We start from the raw sequence: 21091 nt of genomic DNA on the forward strand, positions 1-21091 counted from the left end.
AATAGTCTGTTTTATAAAAGAACCGATCCAAAAAACATTCGTGCTGCCGAAATACCTGAATTTGAATAATTCCAGTAAAGAATATAAATTAGTAGTACTAAGAATAGGGTGGTCCATTTTTCACATTAAAAATTGAGTTGCTAAATGCCAAGAGCTCCAGCTTGATCATAAATTGCAGAAAATCAGATTAAAAGAAAGGCTTCCATCACGGTGTTTTAAAAAATGAAACTTCTTCACTTTTTATAGAATACTCTAGGGCTTATCAATATTTATGTTATATGTATAACCCTGCAACACAAAAATGGTCTAAGTCAAGAAAAAACCACAATCATAAGGACAAAAATCTGATCATTCTCATGAAGGTATCGAGAATCAACAATCAATGTCAATACACATCATGTTTCCACATTTCTTTTAATAATTTAAATTCCTTAAATCACTCAGCGGTTTAGCATTGTCCGGGAAAATTATTACATCATGAAAGTTACTGAGGCATTTTATTTTTATAATCTTGTATCTATTTGTTCAATGTTTATTATGCACGGTATTGCGCAGAGGATAACTCTTAAAGAAATGTTTATACTTGTCCTAATAATTATGTTTTATATTGTATTTTAAACATGCATTATAAAAAAATACATAGATTGCAAAAAAATTTTACACCAAATATTTCTTTAGTTTTCGAAATCCATGTAATACCTCTTTGTGGCAAACATTATTTGACAAAATTGTGTGCGTAGGATAAAATTTTCATATAAAATTTTGTGATATTTTAACTTCTACTCTCTTGAAACATACAATTATTATTTAAAAAAATCTAATGCCCAAAAATAGAGGTCGACTTTTTTTCATTTCATATATTTTATAAGCTGATAAATTCATTATTTAAAATATTTTCTCTATTATCTGTCTCAATTAAATATTGTCACACCTGGACGAATGGTGTGTGTAAGAGGTAGGCACAATTTATTACTATGGAAGAATAAATCATTTATGTATTTTTAAATCAAGTCTCGAGACATACTGTTTAAAAGTAATTTTAATGGCAGCTAATGTTATAAAGGTTTTTCATTAACGTTGTAACAAAATAAAATTTTCAAAATATCGGTAATATGCTAAAGATTTCAAAGAATTGATGCAGGAAACGTTGTTTTTGAATCGTTTAATCACACGATTTTATTCTGAATTTGTTATTCATAATCCTGCATTTCTTCGCATTTTCAATTTCGTTACTCATTCTATTAATAGTATTATCAATATTTCGTCATCAAAAGTCCCTTCTACTTTTGATCAGAAAGTAAAATTTTATTATGCTTATCACCCAATACTGATCTTTCCATCGCGTGATGAGTCATTTTGTACCCTATAAATTGTACATATAATGTTATAAATCTCAATTACATTTGCGACACCAGTGCGGAAGAAATAGAGATATGAAATACAAATATTTTAAAGACATATGAGATAGCGCCTAATATAATGTATTTATACTGCATAATTTAAAAGAATATTCATTGGTTACACTCTAATTGAAATTTTTTCTAAGTCAGTTTTCCTTATTTCAAGACATGAGATCAGTGACTGGTATTCTGTATTTCATTTTAGTGTTTTTCCCTAAATGTATCGGTGAATATTATAATATCTATTATCAACATAGTATTATAAAATGTAGAGTATATATTTCCTTTTCGAAATCATACGATTGAAAATAACACTTAAATTCTCAAGACACAGTATTCTATATTATATTTAAATTCGTAAAAATTCGTTAATTACATAGTAAATCCCTGAAATAAATTTTATCTTTAAATTGGATAAAAATGCTGCAGCACGTTTATCTGACAAAACATATAATTTATTTGATAAAATATAAAATTCATCTGATAAAAATAGACGCAGCCGTTTGACATATCACATATGCCAAATAAATATTTTTATCAAATAAATTCTATCTTTCGTCCGATAAATGTGCTGCAGCGTTTTTATCCAATTGAAAGATACAATTTATTCCTGTGGTTTACTGTGTACTAATGAAATTCAACTATTTCGATTTGATCAAAGTGAGCCACTAAAAATTAGAAGAAAATTTGTAATTTAATAATTCGAAATAGTTATACTTGTTAGCGATGAAGACGATTGAGTCGTGAAAATTACTTCACTTAAAAATAATCGAGAAGAGAAAAATACTATACACTGTTGCTGGATCCCTTACCAGTTTACATCTTAATATTCCGAAAACGTAACGACACAAGACAATCTTGAAGAAACAGTTATTTAAATTTAGGAGTTTTTTTGGTAGAGTAAGCATTATAGTTTTATATTTAACGGTTCGAAACTCAAAGCAATAATTAATATCACGTTAAATAATGTAGCACGTTCACCTTTATCGGAAACAGGAAACCTTCCTCATTTATAAACTCATTTCGTATTTAAACTAACTCAAATTAAACAGGCTTAAAAGAGAAATTATGTTTGATGAGTATAACAAGCACGTTACTATATTATTCCTACTAAGAAAATTATTGCGAATCATCGCTTGTAGAGTGGATCTTAGTAATGTATAGATACATGTGCCTTAATAATTCATTTTGAGCTATTTTTTGAAATTAAAACCAAGTTTCTACAAGCGAAGGTCTTCATTTGGAGCCAACCTGAAGGAATATCAGACTAAAAGAAAATCTTCCAGCATAGTTGTCTAAAATACCATATTTCCTCACTTTTCTTATATTCAAACCACCGATGAAATATAAAACAATTAAAAGCATTATGGCAAAAGAGTATTTAATAAATACTCTAGGGCTAATTTAATGTTCATGTCAACTATACAAAACTCGCAGCATAAATAATATAGGAACCAATATTGGTAAACCTAAACGAATAGATGTATACCGAATCTTCCTTATGAGAATTGAAAAAATCATATTATAAATATTACGTATCGAATATTATTTATACTTCACTCGATCCCGCAGATAAAATGTAAAAAATATTTAAAAGGGTCCGAATGATTATATATATTATTATATTTTTATGATACACCATAAAACATTGCGAAGAGATTACTTATAAAAGTAGAACTGCGAGAATATTTGTATGAGGTTCAACGTCTTGAATGCTTTTCAGCATTGTGCGTTTTTTTAAATTGAAAAATGTATTGCTTAAAATAATTGGCTTATTCGCAGTTTTAAATACACTGTTCAAAACTGTTCCCTGCTCCCAAAACTCTTACGAGCTGTTTGGGAACCCAAAGAATATGTATGCAAAATTTGGTGCTGATTGCTCAATAACTTTGGATTTGCACAGGAAGAGAAATATCTCGAAAACTTCTAGATCGTTGATTTGAAAGCAAGGGTTCCGGGATCTTAGTTCTCGTGCTAAACGTGTGATAAAATCAAGGAACAGTTCCGTGAATTAATCTCCTAACATTTCTTTCCGTGTATGAATTTAATAGCAATTGGTTAACAAATGTAAATTTGCATGAGCGTCATAAATTTTATGCCACTTGATCTTCTAAATTAGATGAGAAAAAAACAACAAAAACGTTGTTCTACTCAATAAGCATGTCAAAAGAATATAATTGTTGTACAAGGACATCCATTTTTAGCCCAGCTCGGTTGCCCCCACGGATGAACGATTCAAATTTTAAAGTCTAAAGGGTGAATATTTTTTCAACACTACAAATTTTAAGGTTTCATGAGTTTAGACTTACAAACAATAAATTTCTGTCAAAAATTGAATGACTCTTTTCTGGAATTCGAACTTTCACCACATGAATGTTCCATGAGGGTCCCCGGCGAGGGCCCAGCTCGGTTGCCCTCACGGATAAACGATTCAAATTTCAAATTCCAAAGGGTGAATATTTTTTTGATGCCACAAATTTTAAGGTTTCATGAGTTTAGACTTGTAAACAGCGAATTTTTTACAAAAATTCGATAAAACTTTCTTGAAATTCGAACTTTTGAATATCGATCACTTTTTTGAAATTCGAAGTCATTGTGAAATGCTTTAAAGTAGTCTACAACGTGAAAAAACAAAATAACTTTTCTGAACTGTCGCTTATGAGGATGGCTTTTTCATCGAGTTTCAACTTGTCGTTTTAGCGCAGTGGTTAGCACTCCCGGCTGCTAAGCGATAGATTTAGGGATAGATTATGTAGGTTCGATACCCCGTAGCGTTAAAAATTTTATTTGTAATATAATGTTTAAAAATTTAATATATGTATTCAGTCTGAACAGGGCTATTAATATCTGTAGACAAAATATTCGCAATCAATTAATATTTATTTTTTAAATAACTTTTTTGTGATATGGTTAGAGTATAGCTTTACGGTACTAGTTAGCACTGACGTAGTACTGCCGCTCATGGTGAATTTCCTGTTGGAATAGTACTGTGCTAGTAGCGATACCCAGTGCTGGCCCAACACTTACAGCCCAATACAAAATAGTGTTATCAGCCCAGAGATATGCCAGTACAGGTGCCAGCGCTGACAAAAAAAATCAAGAGGGCTTTCATGGTGGCAACCATGAGGGATCCGCGAGGGAAGCCCATCTTGGGCCCCTATGGATTAGCATGTTGTTTCCATAAGGAACTATGTATGGATTTCACTCATAGATTCCACAACGCACGAGATTCCATAACTCACAGAACCTCACGCGGCAATGTAACGTGTAAGGTGTGAATGTCTTTTTTATTTGTGATATAAAAACTTTTATGAATCTTGGAAATGATACCAAACATTGAACTAATTTTATAAGTCTTTTAAGATCGAATTGAAATCTACCTTCTGATAAACCATTGCTTGTACCTAAATCAGAACCTAAATCAAAATAAAATTTTCAAATACCTCAATGTCGGCTCTTTAGAAATGAGTAATAAAAAAAATAAAAAAGAGGGGCATAAAAGTCAGAAAAGTCTCTTAAATTTTCTTTAATCTTTCTCTGTTTTTTATTCCTTCCTTTTCTCTCTCTTTTTTCTTCTATTATGAATTTGTCTCGAATGAGCCAGAAAGAAATTAGTCTAAAATCTAATTTTGATTTCTGACGTTTCTTGTTTTCCAATTTCGGTACGTACGACGTGTCATAAGAAAGGTGATTTTATTTCTATCTTTAGAAATATTTTTTAATATATCCACTAAGCTTAAGATTTGTTCTAATCTGCAGGATTGCCTATAAATACCTTTGCAATTACTTTCAGCTAAAGCATAAATATTTACCTGAGCTTTACGTTTAATTTATATAAAAAGTTACTAATATAATAGATTCTTAAAACAGAGCTGAAACTTTTTTTTAAAAATATTTATTAGGTACACTTTAAACGAAATCCTGCGTTAGTCGACCGAAGCGTCAATGTCACTTATGTATCTTTTTATTTTATACGGCAGGATACCACTCACTATTGTAGGTGCTGGACAACCTTTCTCTGACTGATTTTTATATATTATTCTGTTGATTGATTCATTTGTCTTTCAAAACATACACTATGATACTTTGAACAAATCAATTCAATAGCTTATTCAATTGTAAATTTCCAAGGTATATTTTATTTTTGTAGAATTAGGTTGGCCACACAAATCTATTGCAATTCATCCCACTCCCCTTTTGCTTAATGTTCATCATTACCAAAGGTTTTCGTGTCCAGTTGTGAACCATATGCATTATTTACGACCAGGATTTTATCAAGTAGGAACAGATGAGTATCACGTGTACGTCATTGGATTATTCATACATAGACGTTTGCTACCATTAATGGCTCCTAAGGCACATCATAATAATATCTATGAAAAAGTTAAAATACGCATAGATGGAAATATTGCCAGTGTGACTATACCAATATCGAAAAATGATTCTCTGAATGGTCGCTTCTTCAAGAACTTCGGTACCGCAAACATTCGTCTTGCCCAGATACTTGTGCCTTAATCATTCAATTCGTGCATAGGCAGTAATAAAGGTAAAGTACTATTTTTGAAATTAAAAATAAGTTTTTACAGCATAGTGACATTTACCTATGCAGCAAGGAAAAACACAATTTTTTATCGCGGCTTAGGCATTCGCGGTTTCGTGAATAAATGTCAAAAGTATCGATTTTAATTTTTTATGGGAAATCATACTTTTTTCAGCCTAGAGGAATCAAAAATGCAGACTAAGTGGAACCTTTCCTCGTGGAACATCACTTGCTACTCTCTTGCATAAATATTGTTTTATAAATGCTTACAAATTCAGAACAAAATATTTTAATGAAAAAATACTACAATAAAGATTTTTGAAAATATTCCCTCATTTTTCGAAACATAAACGGACCAAAATCGTGAGTTGAGCCAACCATTGAGTTTGTAAGATATATGACAACCATTTTATTAGTTGGGATTACAATTTTTTACTTGCCGATATTGATTGAATAATTACTTTAACTAATGGAATTGTTTTGTCAACTGATGAAACAACAGCATCAAATAATTAAATATCCGTATCATAACTTACTAACTAAATAGTTGGCTCAAATACTCAAGACTACAAGTATCTTGAGAACAAGAAAATACCCATGAATGACAGCTTTCTCCATATATCTCGCAATTGCCTTAGCCTGTTCTTGGCATGGGGTATGGCTTCGAGGTCACAGGCCAGAAATAGTTTTGCACATCCGAGATCACCGATCATAAGTAAAATTACTTTTAGTAAATATTTTGGTTATATTCGCTGCAATTCCCTTTTAAGATCTTAATACCTCTCCACATTGTCCTTCTCCTTATGAGTGATGTTGTAGTAGGCCAGGGCCGCGAATTCAATGACACATAGAATTCATGTTTTTAATCGTGGAGAAGAAAGTCAGACCTCGAGTAGGCAAAGGGAGAATGCTGTCCGAAAATTTTATTTCCATAAAAATTAGCACTTTTCGTTTTGGAAATTGACTGTAAGAGCACCCAAAGAGAGACAAAAGTGGTAATAAATCAGACGGTATGTTTATTAGGTACTGAGCTTGTTCATTATACGCTCTGCACCTATCACTGAGAACTTTTTGACATAAAATGCACTCAAGGTATATTAAGATGGAAATTACACTGTCGATTAAACCAGATATAACACATGTATTAACCCAGCTTTCTTTTTTGATAAAAACTGGGAGATCGCTAAAGAGGCGTGATGGGTCAGCAGTAAGTTGTTGATTTTCCCTGACCCACCCCTCCCACGTCGGTATTCTCCTCCAGCCTTTCATTCTTCAGTGTATGATGGTAGATCCTTAGTTCGTGGGCCCACTTTTAGACCCTGTAGGTAAACAGCATGCATTCTGTTTTGCTGGTCCAATCTTTATGTTTAGTTGAAGCATGCTTTTTTATGAATTGTCTGTCATAGCTTTCGAATTCAATAAACCATAGCTCTTGCGGTACAAAAACTGAACAATTGATCATTTAGAGGTCGTGGTTTTTCGCTTTTGGTCTTAATATTGCTTCCTGCTCTTTGACTGCAGCTTGTTAATGCAGCAGGTTGATGAAACGCCCTGCGTTCATATTCAGTTTTAGAGAGGTGGGCTGCTGGATTTCGCAAAAACTGTTGCAAAACGTTCTGAATCTCTAGGTATTTCTGGCACCACAGATTGTGCACACGCGCCATGCACCCTATGTCAACAAAGATAATAAATTATGCATATTGCATTATTATTGTAAATAATCTCTTTGTTCCAAATTGTGACTCGCTAACAAATTATTTAATAGTCCCACAATTATCGAAATTCTTCATAAATGGGTTTCATTGTATTTCATTTTAGTGATTTTTCCTAAGCATATTGGTAGATATAATATATGACAATATAATATCTGTAATTAAAGTTCGATTATGGATTGAAGCATACTCATTTTCTTATCGAAACGATCAATTCAAAGTAGTTCTGGTGCCAAAAGTCAGATGTTTGAAAAAATGGCTTTCATAATTATTGTATTTTATTTTATTTTTTACTATCACACTAAAACTAGGGTATCAAATTGCTGCAGCTATTTTGATCTAAGATTTTAACTCAATATTATCCGCTTCAGAGGAACAATGAAAATTAAGGAGCACAACTTCAGGGCGTCTTTGCATCATTATGCAAAACAGAATGGCAGTTAACAACTTTTGAAAAATATTCCTTTCTGGAAAATTCAAGCTCTAAAAATGTATAATCCATCCTTGATCCAGATTTTATGACTTTTGTAAACAAACCATCACAACTTAAATAATCATGAATTTAAAGAATCGAAGCTAAGTAAATGATTTTTTTCAAAATTTGATTAATAATTTAATTTTAAACGATTTTTACTGATCATCATTCAGTTCAGCGAAATAAATATTTTTTTCACATGTCGAGTAGTTCAAAATTGATAACAGATAATTGATCTCGAAATTTGAATCAAGTGGATCACGAATATAGGTATCAAAACATTGCATCCTTTTGATCCATTTACCGTATTAACTTGGCACCTGATAATTTTGTGTAATTGATTTCTACCAATTTATGGAAAAAAGATTAATTTCAATAAATTATTACCTTCTTTTTTGAATAAAATGTTCTTGAAAACAATTTCTTGAGAAATGAAACATTTTTTAATCAAATAATTATAGTTTAAGAATATTTTATTATTTTGAAATTTGTAAAAAGTGCAGTTGTAGAAAATGTGCCCCCCCCCCCAAAAAAATCTACCATTCATTTAAATTCATCTTAGAATTATTTTTTTGTGAATACTAAACTTCCTGCATATAAAATCATGCGTTGCATTCGTGAAACATGACTAATTATATAATTTTAATTACCGTAATAATAAAAAAACCGGTTTTCTCAGAGAACTGATTTTTTTTATGGCAACTACTATAAAATAGCACTTATCCCAATGCACTGGCATATCCACTAAATCTATAAATTAGAGAAGTTTTGATAATTACAAGGAAAATTCAACTAAATCAATTACATGAAAGAGCAAAACTAAAGATTAGTAGAAAATTATTAAATCGAATAGTCGAAAAGCTTATATTCTTTTGACAACATATAAAAAATTTCAGTTTCACACTAAAAAATTATCAAAGAAGGACAAAAAGGCAATAATATAATTGTGTTATTCAATTGATAAACGTTAAGTGTCTGATTTTTTTTAGATTTCTGGATTCGGATTTAAACTCAGATTATTTATTACCTAATTTTACTTATTATTACCTTATTTTTTTCAACAAAGCATAAAATTTTATCATATTTTTTAACAAATACTGATATTTTTATTGCGTAGAAGTTATTTTATCCCGCTTATCTTTAGTATAGGAGATAACGAGATATGAAATGCAAATAATTTAGAAAGACTATATTATATTATACGACTCGTATAATGATTACATAAACTAGAACTGAAATATTTTGAAGAATATTCAATAGGTACACTGTCTACCGAATTCTTCATAATTGAATTTCCTTCATTTCCAGAACATGCAAACAGCAACTGGTCTTCTGTATTTCATTCTATTAGTCGTTTTCCCTGATCCGATCGGTAAATATCGTTACAAATATAATTTAGAACGCATTCTTAGATTTCACTATATTTGTTGTATTCTCGAAATTGTTGAATTTTAAATAATGCTTATTTTAAATCATCTGAAGATGATTCAAAAATTAGTAATTCCATTAGTCAATGCTATTAAAAAGTTGTGTAGTCTATTACTATCTAAATCTCATTAGTGCTCAAGAATTAAGTTTCTTCATTTATGAAAGGTTTATAATCACATCAATTTTCAGGGTCATTACCTACCTTACAGTAGGGTTAATTGCAGCTTAAGGGTGTTTGTAAGATATTATGATAAGGGATATGGTTTAATCAGTACATATTGTGACATGAATTGTTCATTTATTTCAATAATTATTACAATAATTAATCATCTAATTATACTTTCTTCTTTCAGAATTAGGTTGGCCATATAAGGATAATGCAGTTCATCCTCCTCCCCTTAAACTTAAAGTTCATGCATATCAGAGATTCGCAACGAGCTCTATGATCCAAGTGTACCATTTACAACCAGGCTTTTATTGGGTGGGGACAGATGACAATCATCAGCACGTCATTGGATTACTTCAAGATGGAAATTTGTTTCCATTCATGACTCGTGGAGCGTATATTTATCATAATTGGGGAAGAGTAAAATTACTCATAAATGGCAATAATGCCAATGTGAGTGTACCTATATTAAAAGAGGATCCTCTCAATCATCAGTTCTTCAAGAACTTCGGGCCCGCAAACATTCGTCCTGGTGAGATACCTGTACCTGGATAGTTCAGTTTCGCAGTATACATAGGCGATAGAATGGAAAATGTTTTAAGTTTAAAAACTATTTTTTTATGTACTAAGAGCTTCAATTTGAGCCGATTTTGAACAAAAACAGAGTAAAACACAATTGTAGAAAGTTGTGGACTAAAAAGCCAAAGAAGCTCATGCAAAATAATAGTCTTGACTGGTTTAAAACCCTTTTGCGAAATTTCTTTCAGTTCCGAAAACTTAATAGTCAGTTAATGGAAGTAAAACTCAACGAATAACATTTTTTTATGTATTTTGTTTGCAATATACTCATTTTTTATTGCATACTCTAGATTTTATTCATATTGATGCCAAATATTTAAAAAATGTATCGAATATATTAACCTGTAGGAAAAATATTGTAGGAGCTAAGAGTGGTAAAGTAGAGTCACGTCGTTATGAGAGTTTTCAGAATCGTAACAATAAATTTTAATACAAATTATGTAAACTCAAGTCGCTATACTACGAACATTTAGCGCTGGTCCGCCCTCAATAGTGCAAACACATGAGGGGACCCCACTCTTCCGACTACTTACATTGTTTAAATCTGTGTGAATTATTCGTGTGTGGATTTGTGCGCGCATATGTCAACTGCTTACATCCTGACAGTTTTTAATGACGACTTAAAGCTTTCCCATAACTTTCTTTACTTGGTGGTAAAGAACTGATGTTATTCCAGGTTGATCCTATGAGCGCGTTTGCTAATCGAGTGTGTTTCACGTAGTCAATAAGATTTGTCAGGAAATGAACAAGTGCCACAAAGCTATGTTTTCACGTAACCCATTTATCGTGACGTTCGTCAAAGGTCAATACCCTTATTTCCGGTTAAAGTTTAACGCGATCAACTCATCGTTATATTTGAAGTAGTCTTTGAAAAGACTGGTTGTACTATTTAAACGTAATTTCGAATTAACCGGATTGCAGTTTGAACTGTCAAGATAGTTTTTTAAAGTCACGATAGTCCTTTCCAACGTAACCTCCTTTTGCACGATGTAATATACACGTATCTTTTGTTTTGCAGAAAGTGCCATTTTTAAAGTTATTAAATTGATCTATTAACCAAAATTTCATTGCCTGGAGTGGTCGCAACAAAATTAAATATCTTAAGTTTCCTCTAGGAACAGAGAAGTTTCGCAGTACTCGAATTATGAACGTGGAGAATCGAATACATGTTTTAACTATAAACACTTTTATAAATTCATGAGAAAAAAAGAAAAACCAAGTACTTCTCTTGCATTATTCCTTAGGATGCAGCAGCCGCTGGATAGTGAGGGATCCTTTTTTGAGAGCGACTACGTGTAGAGAAGATCCTCGTTAATATTGTAGGTTATCCTTTTGTTTCGGGACACGTGCACGCCGCCTACATTTCGATGAGCGCGCATTCGTTCCGGAACCGGATGCGCGACTTCCCTGTCGAAACACGCCGAGACATGCGTGTGTGAGACGCAAACCGATCTCAGAAGTGAGGGGAATCAAACCTCACAGGAGGCACCACGTTATGAATCACTGTTTGCCTCGCCCTAGGTGGCTTGGCAAATTTGTTTCTCCCTTTACACTTGTTGATTTGAAATTTCACCGTTCTAGGTCGTTGAAAGAATGAGACTGATTTTAGTAGGAAAAAGTTTTTGCATAAAAATCCCTAATTTATTGAATTCACACAAGAAATTATACACTGAAGATCTATTTACAAAGAATGAATTGACAAAAGAACGAACCTGTGGCGTTGATATGATACACACACATCTCGACGCGTGAGTTGGTATTTTGGTAGATTTCTGATTGCTCGATGAGCGTAAAAAAATATTTGGCGATGAGGCCGTGGTTTGCGACTAAGCAGATGATAGACTTTGTTGAAGTCGAAAACAAATGCGAGGGAGTTCCGCCGCACTATGATTTTGTTGAAGAAAACGATTTTTTTTAACGGCTGGAACCCGACGGAAAAATGAAGGTGATGGACTAGAGCCTGAACAGTTCCGGTTGCCCGCGCATACTCACGCATGCCTTGAACCTTCAAGCGGATTCGCATTCTTACCTGAAGCCCAATTCACAACTGTTCGAGTTTCTATGTTACGACGGAACAGCTTTCATCGTAAATATCGAATGTATTTGATTAGGATCTAAATTTAAAATTACGGTGAATTAAACACTTGATGAAATCATCGAATGTAGAAATGAGTAGTGGGGGAGAAGGGGTTATAGCGTGGTGCTCATTACCGGGGGAAGAACGTACTCAATAGCGCGAGTTCGTAGAGCTGAATTTCGCGTTACCGCGACTCGAGTGTATCCGCAATTTGCTATGTTCATTATTTTAATTTTTTTAAGTATTCTTAAGTTATTTTAGTTATTTATTGTATTTATTTATAATGTTTTCTATATACGCGAATCTGAAAAACAAGGGCAAAAAAGTCGTCAACAAGGACCAAATTATTATGATGCATATGTTTGGATGACATGTTATAATTAAGAATAAAAACGACTACAAAAAATCTTTCCAAGAATATATATTTTGTTATCTGAATCATCTGGAGATACTTTGATACTACCAAGAAGAGATGAAAATACAAAACGACTTTGAAGGAAGCAAGAAACTACTTTACAAAAAAAATGAAATGAAACAGAAGTACAGAATTTGTCAACATGAGAAATAGTAGACGGGAAATGGTGTATGATGCAGACGGAATACTAGAGGCTTTCAGAGACTATTTTAGGAGACAATTCGGAGATGAAGCTATCGGACATTACAACTGCGATGTTCAACACGATGTGATAGAAAAGAGGTTAGGGATATAATTAAAAACTTGAAAAACGGTAAGGCTGCCGGGGTAGAGTGTATTAACGCTGAAATGCTTAAACACGGTGGCGAGTGCATACCACATAGAATGTGCGAATTGATAAATTTATGTTTCGAGATGGGAGACGTCAAAAACGATTGGAAAAAAGCGATTATTGTAACAATATACAAAAGAAATGGAGATAAAAGCTATTGCAATAATTACAGAGGGATTAGCTTATTAAGTACCGTAAGTAAAATATACTCAAAAATACTTATTCGTAGGGTAATGAAAATAACAGAAGCAAAGATTTGGGAAGTGCAAAGTGGGCTTATGCCAGGAAGGTGATGTATTCAAAAATATTAAGGCAAGCATAACAGAAAAAATTTTAAGAGTAGGAAAAAAGTTTTCTGTGCATTTGTTGACCTAGAAAAAGCTTTTGACCAGGTAGATAGAAGTAAACTTTGGGAAGTCCTGAAAGAGTATGGAGGCAATGGATGGCTCCTACAAGCTAGAAAAACAATATGTACAGGCAGCAAAGCGAGTTGAAAAGTGAATGGGAAATTGAGTGACTGTTTTGATATTATTCAGGGAGTTAGTCAATGATACGTTATGTCTTTATGGTTATTTATATTATTTATGAACAAGTGTTCAAGAATGGCTCTCTTCGACGAAGAGGGTGTGGATCTCGAAACAGTAAGCGTACGTGGGTTAGCGTTCGCAGATGATAAGGTTGTTATGGCAAAGTTTATCGAAGACTTACAAAGAATGTTGAATAAACTAGATGCAAGCATGAAGAGCACGGGCCTCAAAATTAACACAAATTAAACAAAAACTATGGTGTTCGAAGGAAAGAGAGAGAAAACGCTATGCAATATTTTATTAAATGATGAGAGAATTGAACAAGTTGATAAGTTTGTATACCTTGGTAGCTTATTTACTAGGGACGGGAAGATAGATGAGGAATTAGATAGACGCATAAACGAAGGTGAGAAGATTATTGGTAGAGCAGATCCCCTTATCAGAAGTAATAATATAGCAAATAAAGATAAAACGGCAATAGATAATTCTATATTTGTACCGACTGTACTACCGAGAATATGCGGGAAAACTCTGATGGACAAAGTAAATAACGAAATAATTCTAAAAGGATGTGGTGCAGAAGAGACGCTAGTAGATACATGGGAAAGAAATTGGTTAAGATGGTTCGAAAATGTAGAGGGAATGCCAAATGAACGATTAACGAAACAAGTGGATCAAGGTAAAGTAAATACAAGCGTGCCCAGAAGTAGACCGCGGATAGAATGGTTAGAATGTATGAATAAGACCCTAGTTAGCAGAGACACAAAAAGTCACAGAACACGAGAGCCTGCATGAAAAAATGCATGGACATAAAAGAAGCTAGAGAATTATGCCAGGACATGCAAGTATAGCGGCAAATAGTTAATAAAAAGAGTGTCAGTAGAGTGAATGACGCCTGAAACAAAAGACCTTGGCCACTAATGGACACAAGTGGGGAACCTTACATAAGGACTTCGTGAGGATCTTCGCTTGGGGTGATTGCTAGAGAGATTAATCAGCAACCTGGGTCGTAGCTGTGTTGCTGAACGAACGTGTTATTTACATAAATAACGCGAAAATTCTGGATCAATTTGAAAATTTTCTATCCCTTCCATACACTACTCCTTTCCTCGACCAATTGAGTCACGCCTACCCCGAAAGGGAAATGGCTTAATGGTGTAATAACAAATAAAATAAATTTTTATTTCGTGCTAGTAATGCCAGATAATCTTCGAGAAAATGTCACAAATAGTTTAGGAAATAATAATGTTTTCTATTTAGAGTTAGATTAAAACCGAAATTTACAGTGGAAATAGTAATTTTTCTGGATTTGTTTTAGAAAATTAGGATTATGAACTAAGTTTTTTATTGTTTTCTTTACAAATATAATGTTCCTAGCTTAAAACAAAATAGCTAGAAGGAGATTAATGAAGAAAGCATTTTGAAGGTGATGATAAAATCTTTGCAGAACTTAGTACTATGTCCAAATGAGATTAAATCCAAACGTTGTGATATAATTTTTTAACATAGAAAATCGCGATCCTGCAGGTTATTTCATAAGCTTAAGGACAAAAAAACATTTTTTCAAATAGAATAGAGAATCTGAATAATATCATCAGTTATGTTTCAGAAAAAAATAAAAAATCATTTTGTATGCAATAAGTTTAAAAATTACGAAGAAATATTATCTGTTGCAATTAACTGTTTCCAACCTTCAAACTTGGTTCCCTGTTTAAAAAAGTATTTTTTTAAGTATTATTTCAACGATATCAGATAAAGAATAAATTCTTGTTTACGAAAAAGAAAGTTATCGAATATTAAAGTCAACTTCTTTTTTTTAAATTGGTAAGAATAGATCGAAAAAAAATTTAACGGCAAAATATATTGCATAATGAGTGATATTATTTCTAACCTTGAATTACAGAACAAATGTTTTTTTGTAGATCTGACTTTTATCACGAGAAATACCTTGATGTGAAATAACACTGTTTAGCAATAATTTAAAGTATACAAATAGTAATCAGATGATGCTTATATAAATGCTATTTATTATTGCGACTTCTGTATAGGAGAAAGCCATAAGTGGCTTTACTTAACATTAGTAAAATGAGATATATAACTGGTATTCTTTGTTTTACCTTATTAGTGGTTTTCCCTGATCCTATTGGTAAATATCATAGCCATAATTGAAGTTGCATTATTAACTTTAGAATATTTATTTTCTTTTTGTGATTTTTCTGTGAAAAATAACAGTTTTATTCTTAAGGCACATAGCTCTCTATTATATTTATAAATCAATGAAATTTCATCAACGACTAGTAGACATCAACTAATTCAATTAGATCAGTGTGAACCTTTAACGATTAATAAAAAATAAGTGTTTTTATTGATTTATGTAAATATTTATAGCTGATTGCTAAAAATTAGAACACTTTATGCCCGAAATACTGGTGGTTCAGATCTCACCTTAAGCTGTAGATAAGCCCATCGTGCACTTGGCTGCTACCCAGTCTGTAAATGATGGGGTAAACAACTGGTTTTCTCAATATAAAAAATTAGGCACATTGTTCTTATCAGATTAATTTATTGTTTTACAAAAACGCGTGCGTGACTGATGATGTAAACAGGGACAACCCCACAGAGGCTATTAAAAAAATAATATTTTTCTGGATATATGCTAGCAAAAAACATTCATCAATGCACAATTAACTAAAGGTTCAAAGTCTTAGGCGAGTTTCTTAGAAAATTATGTCTAAAAAATACGCAAAATTTCTTGACGGGCACCTGTTCTACCCTACAAATAAAATATAAGAAATGGTTATCTAGCTTGTCAAAAACTGCAAGAAAGTTTGTCCCACCATGTTTTTGCCTTGTCAGCTTCATTTGACTTCAAACTTCAACTTTTTAACATTTCCTTTATGAAATTAAAATTATGGTTGAGTAAATTAATTATTCACTATTAAACAAGATTTTTAATTGCTAACTTATATTTTCTTCTTGCAGAATTAGGTTGGCCACATAAAATGGACGCTGTTCATCTTCTCCCCCTTCAACTTAATGTCAATCATTATCACAGTTTTTACCATAGTCCAGCTGTAAACCATATGCATAAATTACGAATAGGCTTTTTTCAGGTCGGAATAGATCAAGATCACAAGTACGTCATTGGAATATTTCTATTCAAAAATTTGTTTCCATTCATTGCTCTTAGAGCGGATCTTAACAATGAGTATGGAAGAGTAAAAGTACATGTACATGGCAACAATGCCAGCGATATTTTACCTATATCGAATAAGGATCCTATAAATGGTCTGTTCTTCAAGAACATCCTTTCTGCAAACATTCATTTTGCTCACTTTCTTTACTTTACATACCTACTTTTGAACCACAGACAACAAACAAAACCATAACAGGCAAGCGTACGAATTTCCTTTCCATCTTTCAGATAGTATAACGTAAGTATCACGAGTAAAAATGTTTCGACTTGAGTTCTACTTGTTTATGTCTTGAGTTCATTTCCAAGACATCAATGTCTGGCTGCGTCTGAAAACTGAGTCGAGACATAGGCTTTCGACTTACTTTTATGGCCACTGCAGGTAAAACGGCGTTTACTTGTCTCAAGTCGAGCCTTGTCTTGGCTGAGATGATGGAACCTTTTTCTGTAGGTGCATTCAGTTCTGAAGTGCATTTCGTGAAAAAAAATTTATCGTATTTTATGAAACTTAAAATTTGTATTAATGGGCTTTTGGATTACACTTGCGAACTATCCTCAATACACTTTTTTCCCGAGAAACCGCTAGAATAGCGAGCTTTTTACGTTATCGTTCTAATCAAAAATAAAACGTATTCATTAAAAAATTTCCAACCTGTGAATTTGTTTGTGAGTTTTGTTTAAGTAATCAAACTCATTGTTAATTTTGAAATTGGTAAAGCAAACTCTAAATTTCGTGTGAATAAGTTTTACATAATTAATCATTCTTTTAAGTTTTTAAAGTATCATTGCATATAGTCATCGGAAAGACAGTTGTGGTTGACTTTGAAAATTGTCATTATTTGAACAATTGACAAACGGCACCTATTTTTAATTATTTTTGCTAAAACTTTTTTTCAGCTTTTAATTTATACAAAAACTCAGGAATTGAATGAGCTAAACATTGCGAATTTTGCAAATAACTTTAATTTATTAATCTGATAACATAATAAACTGTTTTTCTAAAGTATGCTCGTCAACTGGAAATTACGTATCGATAAACTTAGTACACATGTAAAACCTTGATTAAAAAATTTCTTATTCATCAATTCATGAAAAAACAAACTACATGCTTTATAGAAAGTTCAAAAAGACTGAGATAAAAATTTGCCTGTCCACAGAAACTGTTTTGCCCCACTGGGCGCTGATAAGAGGGTTTCGGTCGTAGCCTATTAAATCCTACAAAAAATGTTTGTCAAATCGAAAAATTTGCACGCTTTTTCGGTCTGCTTTCGAACCAAAATTCGTCGAAAAACCGCCGCATCCACTTTGACCTTGTAGAGAATATAAATGGTTTATTTTCATCATTTTAATTTCTTGAATTATTCAGTAATTAAGCTTAATAAGTGAGAAATATTACATTATAATAAAAACTAAGGTACGTTACTTTCATAATTTGGTTTCTATATTTGTATTGTTTGTTGTGTATGAGATCTATCGCGCAGAATAGAATGTAACAAAAATATTAAAATGAACCCATATGATCATAGTTTATATAATATTTTGATGATTTGTGCATTATAAATAAAAATGAAAAATACTGTAAAAAATGTTCTCAAAATGTTTTTCAATTTTCTAAATCACATAACACCTTTTTAATACTTGTGAAAAAAGGCGTAATAAAAGTATGAATATGGATAAATGCTTATAACGTTAAACTCTTGTTGGAAAAATGATTTATAAGATACTGTAACAGAGGCTGTAACAAAGGCATTATCCCCTCCACTATTCAGGTTAATGAGCAGGGTTATGGGAGGCAGTTCATAGGCACTCTAAGACAGTTCTGTTCGTTGACTTGACATATGTATATCACCATACCATACGTAATTGATAAAGTACCTTAATTTATTATGGCGAATAGATATTGTGTATACAAAATTGAAATTTTATTCGGACCCGTTACAATAAAATTGAAATATAAAATTCAGGAAATTTTAGTCTATAACAATTACAAGATACACGACTAAAAGTGGACAACTTCTTCTTGTTTGCATTTTACGTATTTTTTGAAGCAAAAAATATATCAAATTTATTCATCAAATATATTTGGTAAAATCTCAGTCTCACAGCAATAGTATTTTCCTTCGACGAATTTTAGGTAGTGAAGGTATACGTACAAGTTTTATTAAAGCGAAGTTAATAAATTATTTATAAAAAAGGAATTGCAAGAAAGTGTTCAAGATTTCATTTTTGTACATTTAGTTTGATTTCAATTTAATTGAACTTGAATTCATGTTTGAGGGCTTTTCTATGAAAAAAGAAGTATTTTTTTTCTTTTACTGCATTTAGGAAGAAAAAGCTCGAAAGCAAGTCCGGAGCCAGTTATCTGGTTTTGAGTTACTATTCTTTTTACTACTATATTAAAAATAATATTTCCAAAAAATCCTTTGGTACAATAGCAGAATAGGGGCGTCACCTGTTTTTTGGCTGAAAAAATGATATCTTTCTGAAAAAAACTATTAGAATCTTTAACTGAACGATAAATGAGGCGATTTGACCAGACAGAAGTTTAAAATTATTGTTACTTTTGTAACTACGATAACCTAAATATGGTTCTGTCACGATATCAGAATAACCATATTTAGCTCACCGTTTATGTGCTTTTAAACATACAAACGGCCAGAAACACTCCTTTGACAGGTCAAAAAAAGTAATTTTATCAAAACCCTACCCTTTTCCAACGTTTCGTGGGGGTGGGAAGGCACCCCTATGACTAGTATGAAGAATAATGTTGGTCAAATCACTACCCATTTCCAAATTTATGTTAAATAAGATCATAGCGAAATATCGCGACAGACCCATATTTGAAACATCATAGTAACAAAAGTAATAATCATTTTAAATGTTTGCCTTGTCAAAACGATACATTTATCATTCAACTAAATATTCTGATAGTGTTTTGCCAAAAAATTGTTTTTCCTGTCAAAATAGATGTGACGCCCCTATTCTGCAATCCAACCAATCCTTTTATCACAACAGGTATTTGATTTTATAACAATTTTTTTAAACCAAAAGCCCATTTTCAGGAAAAATTATGTTTAACTACTTCTTTACTGCAACCCTTTAATGAAAATGTATTTTCATCTCAGAACTATCAGATTCTGATTCAGAAATATGAAACATTTGAAACATATAACAGACAATTACAAACAGTTTAAACAAAAGGGAGGGCTTGAAGTTTCGAGAATTTTTTTATTTCGTTATTTGGGTGAAAAAATGAAACTATTTTTTAGAAAACAACTTTCAAAAAGTGTTTAAAAGTTTAATACAGAATAGAACTAAGACAAAAAAATTTAATCTAATTAACACAAACTCCTTAAAAAAAATAAGAATCCAAAGATCAAATTTGGGCCACAACAAACAAACAAAAAATTCTCCTATTGTAATCTGAGAAGAATTTTTAAACAAATTTGAATAACAAAATTTTAATTAATCATATTAGCATACATTTTCTTAGTTTATCCTAATCGGTTTTTTAATTAATAGATAACTTTTTTTGTTTTTTAATATAAAGCATTTCCATGAATTTTCTCTTTCTCTCATTACTTTAGTATTCAAAATTTCAACATTGTCCCAGTCAAACTCATCTTTAACATCAACAAATTCCTTTGTATGTCTGGCAAGAACACTCGTATAATAGCGTCCTAAATGAACAGTTTATTGAGAAACATATCTCAATTAGAATGCAATAAATCAAAAACAAACGAAGTAATATTTTTCCCGCTGATTATTATAAAGAGTTGAAGGAATGCAGTCTACAAGATTACTTGCAGGATCTGCAAGATGCATTACATGGGACAGACTCTTAATACTAGGATAGAGGAACACAAAAGTGATGTTCGTTTAGGACGCTGTTATAAGAGTGACCTTGCCAGGCATACAAAGAAATTTGTTTATGTTGACAATGAGTTTGAATGGGATAATGTTAAAACTTTTCATAGTGAAAGCAATGAGAGACAGAGAGAATTTATGGAAATTCTTTATATCAAAAAAGAAAAAAGTTATCTAATAATTTATAACCCGATTTGTATGTAATTATGACAGATATTTCTATTGTGTTTATAACAGATGGACCTACTGACCCTCATTCCATTCTCAGGTATCAAAGAGAGAGCACCAGTTTTTCGTTGCTGTCAATTTTCTACCTGTTTACATTTTTCTTGCCTTGATAAGGGTACTGAATGAATACCGAAACGTTGGTAATGTTATTTT

The sequence above is a fragment of the Belonocnema kinseyi genome, chromosome 3 (assembly GCF_010883055.1).
Source record: "Belonocnema kinseyi isolate 2016_QV_RU_SX_M_011 chromosome 3, B_treatae_v1, whole genome shotgun sequence".
NCBI lineage: Eukaryota > Metazoa > Arthropoda > Insecta > Hymenoptera > Cynipidae > Belonocnema > Belonocnema kinseyi.